This window comes from Alosa pseudoharengus, unplaced genomic scaffold (assembly GCF_046254945.1).
Source record: "Alosa pseudoharengus isolate Yale_2024_CS ecotype anadromous, Long Island Sound unplaced genomic scaffold, YU_APseudo_1.1 YU_APseudo_1.1_scf_11, whole genome shotgun sequence".
In the NCBI taxonomy this organism is placed as follows: domain Eukaryota; kingdom Metazoa; phylum Chordata; class Actinopteri; order Clupeiformes; family Clupeidae; genus Alosa; species Alosa pseudoharengus.
In genome coordinates, this window is record NW_027468576.1 from 32,237,582 (window position 1) to 32,245,269 (window position 7,688).

General features: G+C 39.5%; 1 protein-coding gene across 1 annotated transcript in view; it reads right to left on the minus strand.

The window, feature by feature from the left end:
- Window positions 1-3,872: 3,872 nt before the first annotated feature.
- The window catches only part of nek7 (NIMA-related kinase 7), a gene marked incomplete in the record, with an annotated part of 54,348 nt that continues 50,532 nt past the window's right edge, over window positions 3,873-7,688 (minus strand). Inside the window, 1 exon segment of the mRNA XM_076278906.1 lies at window positions 3,873-7,688. This exon segment is cut by the window's right edge and continues 677 nt beyond it.

The window sequence follows — 7,688 nt, forward strand, 5'->3', positions numbered from 1 at the left end:
GTGTATGTCCCCCATTAACGGAATTCCACGAAACTTGGCATGCTTTCAGAGGGTGTCATAATAATCCTACACTTCAAATTCCATGCAGTTTTGAACCTGTCAGCCAAAGATACCTGTGATTACAATGCCTCGTTTTTACTTTTTCATCTATAACTAGGTGGCGCTATATATCAAATGAGTGGTTATGGGATGGGTTGACATGGCCCCTGGAGGCCAACATACAAAACAATTGGTCATCCTAGGCCCTACGGTTCTCAAGATATTCACAAAACTGTGTCCGGCCATTTACAGGCCAGTTGGTGTACTGTACAGTACAGTCACTAAATTTACACATAAATTAATTTATTGTATGGCGCCCCATGAATATTTTTTCAGTTATTTGCAAGTTAAAAGACCCAGCTAAAATCGAATGTAAACTCACTCTAATCAACTCCTTTATTGTGAACAAAACTAATTTAATATGGTATTTCTTGTCTTTGTGCTGAGGATCCTCATATGGAAGGTCAACATTCCCACTGTTTCAGTGTCTCCCTGTATCCACAGACTCAAATGAGAAAAACCCACCGAGATAAGTCACCAGCCAAGAAATACAAACAATAGGATATATAAATATATATAAACAGAAACAGAACCCCTTTTCTACCATTAGTGCCAACCACAACTGTCCCATAGTTTTGGACATTGGTGATCCAACAGAGAAAACGGCAACTGGCATTGGGTAAAACGGAGGCTGATAAAATGATGAGGAAGCAAAACCATCTGTAGTCGGGAGTTAAGCCATCTGACGGCTCTCGGCTCTCTGCCTCAGACACACCTGTAAACGCGCTCTCCGGATCCCACTGCTTTTGAATGCGTTCAGGAACACAGCATTTGTTTTCAATAGGTACAGTTTGTGTAAAACTGTATGGGGGGAAGGGGGGGGGGGGTTAAAAAAATCCTCTTCCTTCCACCCTGACGGGAAACAGGGGCGTAATGTTCCACAAGACGCCATGCAAACGCTTTTTTTACGAGCTCCCCCATTCGGAAGAGGCACTGGGCTTTTATTTTGAGTCGGGTCACTGCGTGGGTTATGTTCTCTGCCAGACTCTCTTTGGACCTAGCTCATGATGCTGCCAAATGTTTACTTAACGCTGATGTATGCATGGAATGATGAAAACTGATTTAAAATCTGTAGTTACTAAAGAGACTTTATTGTAGGCCTATATAGACTTAATAGTAAAAAAAAATCAATGATACTTTCACCACAAGCAGCATAACTAGGTTATATTTGATCTGATTATATTTGATCCCTGCCTAAATTGTCTTCCTAAAACAGGAAATGGAATGACAGTTGGAATTGATAACTATTTTTCAAAGCCTGGAACCTATTTAATACCTTCTGAGGACTGAATGTGCAGCTCTTTGCAGGCAGTTCACTGGCATTAAAACAAAAAAAATATATATTTTTAAAGCCCTGATCAAAATAAGGTCAATTAATTCTATTAAGATATTGATTTGCCAGGAGACCGAAGTGCATGTGCAAAAAAAAAGAGATAATGTTCAGAATTAATTGAGAAAAGACAGAAATTACAAATCTTGCCCTTTTTTATTGTTTGTTTTCATTGTAGTTCTAAGGCATCCAGAATCTCCATTTCATACCAGTTTTCAGCTGGAAAACAGAGGTCTGAATATGGGATGCTTTGAGACAGTTCCCCCTGATAATTCCTCTCTGGTCTCAAACTAATACATCTGAAGTTTTTCCAGTTGCCAAGCATGTGCCACGAGCTATTTCAAATGTGCACAATATTGATATTTCAGGCTTCAAAACAGAAAATCCTTCAATACCAGCTCTCAAGAAGCTAAGAGTCTTCCTCCCTGCATGTCTACAGGGGGTAAATCAAAAGACAAAAGCCATACATTTGCAAGCATTGTTTACATCTCTCTCGCTCTCTCACTCATTCATTTTCTCTCCCTTTGTCTCTTTAAAAGCCTGACTGCAATCAGGAAGCAGCATTTAGCCAGGAACAACCTTGCTCTCAACGCCTTCAAAACCACCTCCACACATGTTAGCGTCTCTAATGCAACTACACTCAATCTTACACACTGAAAGGAAGGTCTATATCGCACACGACAGACTACCGAGTACCTGAACTTTCTTTCCGACTTCTGGGCTGGGGCGAAACCATGGGAAAAATCTATCAACGCTGCTTCGGGCAGCTGCAATGCCTGCAAGACAGGTTATTAATCTGCCCATGGGCTCCTCTGGGTCGTAGTCAGAAGAGGCCAACCCAGCCCAAATCAACCAAGCCTAGCCCGGCTGCTTTCTTTGTTTTAAGGCACCGTTCTTCTCCGCTTCCTCTTTCAAGCCTTGATCACATTGTAGTTTACATGTAAGTCGGTGTGCTTAAAAGCATCTGCCAAACTAATGCATATAAAATGTCAATGTAAGGCAATGTTCAAGGGGTTGGCCTTAATGGAACCTGGGTCCTGGGAAATGAATCAGTTGAGGAACAGTTCTTGCCTTTTTTTTTATGGGAACATTTTATGAAGTAGGTACTGCAGGAACACCTGGATGCTGGGGAACAAATCAGTTTCTTTTCTGCATGTTTACAGATTAAATAATTGTGCAAGAGACAGGAATTGCTTTGAACCGAGTACAAATCCTGTAGAAGTGTGCTCATGTGTTACATTTCCCTGGGTTTCATAGTCATGGTTGATTTGAAGAACAGACACTGACTGGTGTTCCCAAGGTTGCTGAAGCATACAGATCAATTCTGGAGGGACCTACCATTAGTCATTAGGTCACAGTTACTTGTGGCGGGGTGAAAGAAAAAAACAACACAATTGCTGTTGGAAACTGTTCACTATGGACCAGATCTGTGTTTCATTTCCCAAGGAGAGGATTTGGCCTTTATAATTTCCATGAAACTCTTCCCATGGGTTAGCTTGTTAGCCTGGCATCTTGCCTGCTCTCCAGAGGATAAGACTATACTGTGCCTGAGCAATATCTATCGAAGAATGCAGTGGAATCTCCTTACCACTAGATGGTCTAGTGTGTCTTCTTTTTGTTTGTCTACCACCTCAAAACAGTCCACAAGCATATTACTATGCACCACAGTGTTTACTGTGTGTTTTATTAGGAGGGAAAAACAACACTTTTTGGGTGCAAGAATATTTCTCTAATTGTTTTTTCTCCTCCACTGTTCCAAAAGTGAGAATGTTGCAAAGATTAAAAATAACTTGTATTCTTTTTTTCTGAAATGAAGCAACAAAAACAACAAACAAGAAGAAAACCAATAAAAAAACATAAACTTAAGCAAAAATCCAAATATCAATTCTGTAAGTAAAAAAACTTTTTGTTTGTTTTTATTGTGCAGATGATTCCATGAGAGCAATTTTCCCTGTAATGAAAATGAAACTCCTGGATCCTAGAGGGATTCATTATAGAGAAGCCAAAAGGGCTCCAGGCTCTCTCCTGTGTTCCTGGGCCCAGGAGAGAAGCCCAGCATGCAGCTGGGTTGGAGGAATGGGGGGTAGGGGTGGAGCGGGTGGAGCAGACCCAAGGGTGAAGAAAAGCATGACACGCACCGCAACTTCCCGCCTACAGTAATCACACTCTGGACTAGGATGAGATACAAGCGCAGAGTACAAATAAAGCCCTTCAAAAGGAAAGGTGGAGGAGGAGGAGGAGGAGGAGGAGGAGGAGGAGGGAAGCAAACGGCGCCGCACTGATTGACATGAGAGCAAATAAGACACTAATTTCATCAAGTCGGGTAAATAAGACACCTAATTGGTAACCGTGTGCATACAATGATCTCAGTCGACACTGGCTGAGAGTGAGACCGAGAGAAACAGAAAAATAACAAACAAAAAAACATGAGCTTGTGGAAGAGTTTGGGTTTACATTTTTTGTTGTTTATTCTGTTAGCACACAGACTATTACTGTTTCTCCTGGAAAACAAAAAGATAAGCCATGAAATGTTCAAATAAAAACAAAATAAAATATAAATAAAAGGGGGGGGGGGGGGGGAAAGCTGCCTGTCTGCCTCGTCAAAAATAATAGGAGGGGATTTAAAAAATGAAACCCTTCAGAAAGTATGGGACTGGTCCTGCTGAGACAAACATGCACAGAGGCACTCACTAACGTTTGTCATCAATTTTTGTTCTTGCTTACTATGTCTCATTTTAGCAGACCACAACTATACACATACACACAAAACATAACCGGGAAGAGGTCATAATTTTGCCATCCCATAATAACACCAACAATAATTTCCATTTCTAACTGTCTCCTAATGCAACCCCATTCTAGATTGTACAGATTCATTACCAGGAGCAATGTGATGTGACATGATAAATAAAACATTCACTTCTTTAAAAGGCAACAGGAGTTGATATACAGTTTGTTACTGCGTTACCAAAACAAAAATGCATTGATTACATGACACTGATACCGAAAAAAAGGTAAACACTTGCATGGAATTAAAAATGCGCTCGACTACTTCAAAACAAACAAACAAATAAAAAAAAAATACCATTTCATATGTGTTACATCCGACACAGCAGCCTTTAAAATACAGTATGCAGACAATAGTGTGCGAGAGCCGCTTGCCTTTCGTTGTTTATTTTCAAAGCACATATCTTCTGATCATTCCTGTCCCTCTGTGTCTGCACACTTCACAACAACCTCTGAGCCTAGCAAAGCGTCTCCAAGAGGGGACTCGAGCAGGAGCTTGTAAAACACACGACACCGATGAAATGGAATACACTGAATTAATAACGTTTCTTTGGAACATATTTTTGGAACATGGGTAAATATACATAGCAAAAGTTGTAACAAACAAGAAATAAAATGTGCAATTGTCATGGAACAGATTTTTTTTCTTTTTGAAAAGTACCTATTCTGTACAGTTTTAGTCCTAAACTTAAACCTGTGAGTCCCAAAATGTGATGTTAGCCGTAAACAAGCTGACTACATTCAAGGGATCATTCCTTGATGGTAAAATACAAAAGCACAAACATCAGAGGACTATATCCCCACAGAGAAAGGCACTTGACCCAACTGTAGGCTTCTTATTGGAAAAAGGCACAAACTACCTGCACTCAAGCAAATACCAATACAATGCAAACAAATTTAGAAAATCTTTGGTATATTAGAGCCTTTGTTTGCAAACATTTTTTTAAATAGTTTTTACTAAGCAATGGTGGCAAATATACAAAAATAGCCTGTACTGCACAGAAAGATATAAGCATCGGGAAGGCCACATCTGCAGTACAGGGTAACCTAGTCTGCACAGGACCTCCAGTATTAGTTATGCATTACAGCGAAATAAGACAACCTTTCAAAGACACTGCTATGATTGGAATAACCTCTAGATTTGCTTCGAAACTAGGCCCTGTCTCTCAAAGCACCCTAGTGACCATATTGTCAGAAGGGGAAGAACTATGTGAAATGGCCACCAGGCTAGAAGTGGAAAGGGAAGGCCGAGCGATTCTGCAGAATGGGTACAGTCAGCACAGGAACATTAGATGCACAGTTTTACTTTTTTTTACGACTCTCGCCACCAAGCTGATATCAGCTAGCAGGGCAGTATGTAGACTAGCTTGGGCTAAAAACATTGAATGTCTGACATACTAGTTCTAGGAGGTACACAGTTAGGTTGGCTGTGTGACACTCCCAGCTCACAGCACATTCACAGCTGAAAGGGACAGCTAAAGCAAAAGTGAAACACGAAGAGGGAACCTTCAGTTCACACTTAGATGATGCCTATACATGACCTTAATTGATGATAAATGACTTCCCATTTTCAAAAAGAGGAAGACACTCTTTTGAAAAAGGGAAATTCACTTGAGTCACAAGAGTGAGTTTTGTTCATCTTGAGGGGAGGGGTGCAAAAAAAGTAAGGATGTACGTCTTGTGGTTAATGCAGCAATCTGTCTGTATCCCACTAAAGGGTACTAACAAAGCAGGCAGAACATACTTCAGCTTCAGCCACAATGGTCTGAACAACATTAGCTTGTAAAAATCTAGCCATACATATTGTTTAAGATATCTCCTCCACTCTTGATGTAAACTAGGTTTCTAATACAAATAACAGGCCCCATAACCTTTTGTAGTTTTTCATATTTGTTATTAAATTATTTCTGACTTGTCGCCCAAGATGGCTCTCTATGGTCTTCTCCCATTCCCATACTAAAATTGGTGGGTGTTGAGTCACAACTCAGTTTGCTTCCTGGCCCCTGTTGTCAGGGTGTGTTCAGGGTCATGTCAGGCTGCGGACCTTTCCTTTGTTACGATGATGAGATTACCATTAGGCAGATTATAACATTAAGGTGACCAAACATCTGAGGGTCACAGCATGTTTCTTGTGTTCTTTGGCAGGCTATACTGTACACTGTAATTCCTCCCAACCTATGCAATGCAATTTCTACATAGTCAGTTACAACAAATAACCCACAATTCACAAACTCCCAGTAACATCAAAATAAAATCTAACTTTATACACTATGATCTGTATAAACATTTCAAAACAACAACTAAAATAACACAGTTACTTGGGTGCTGCAACTCATAGGAAAGAAAAGGCCGATAGTCTGAATAGGCCAGCAGAGGCTAGAATCCCTTGAGCAGAAATAAGTATTATTTTATATTTGATTGGACAGTTGAGGTTCCTTTATGGTGTCTTAAAACAGCTATATAGTTTAAATGAAATATGAACCGCTATTTTCAGGGAATGGTATGAAACACATTAAATTGTTCTGCTATTTAGATTTGGTCATAACCATTACTAGAAAGTAACAATAAAATATAGAGTTGCTATTAAACATTTGTACAATTTGTTTGTCTATAACTAAGCTGATGGAAATGTGTTTTTAAACTAATAAGATTTTGCATGACAAACACTATTCAATAGTCTTCCTCTATTAGACCGAAACTGAGTGAAAAATGTGCATTGCTTTGTATAGTTTTGCTTATAATTACTAACATTCTGATGAATATTGACTTCATGAATTAATTAAACAGGAACAGATATGTGCTAACCAACCCCCATGAGCACACAACAATCATGCCAATCACCTTACTCTGCAACATCCTGCATGTCTCTATACAAATATACTAATCTAAAACACAGGACCTAGTAAGGTCCTCAGCAGGGAGGTTGCCACCCAGCATATTATAACTACATTTTCCAACTGAACCTGATGAACTAAGTGATGTATGTGTTATGTTACACATGTTCTCATAGCTGACTGTACCCATGTGATCTACAGACCACTTTCCCAGTTTTGCATACCTGACATTAGTGCATTTAAATATCAGATCACAAGGACTATTTAGATGCCCTTAGACATTGATGCATAAACACACGGGATTTTTTGTCTTTTTGAGCACTTTTTGCCATTGGGGTTATTATAAATCATTAAAAAAATCATGATTTAATATTTCAACATTCATTTTGTACATCATATAACCGACTTGTTACACATAATTCAACATCACGCTAAGTAAAACCTTAAATTGCTATTTTCTTTTTAGTTTCTTCTGAACTATATAATACTACGTCTCTTTTTGCTATTGCACTGTCTAACTGTAAGGCTTCATGGAGTGTGTACTGTACCTGTGATTTCCCTGTGACCGAAACATCTCAGCTTCTAATAACACACAGTGCAGAGGTACTGACAAGTGTGTGTGTGTGTGTGTGTGTGTG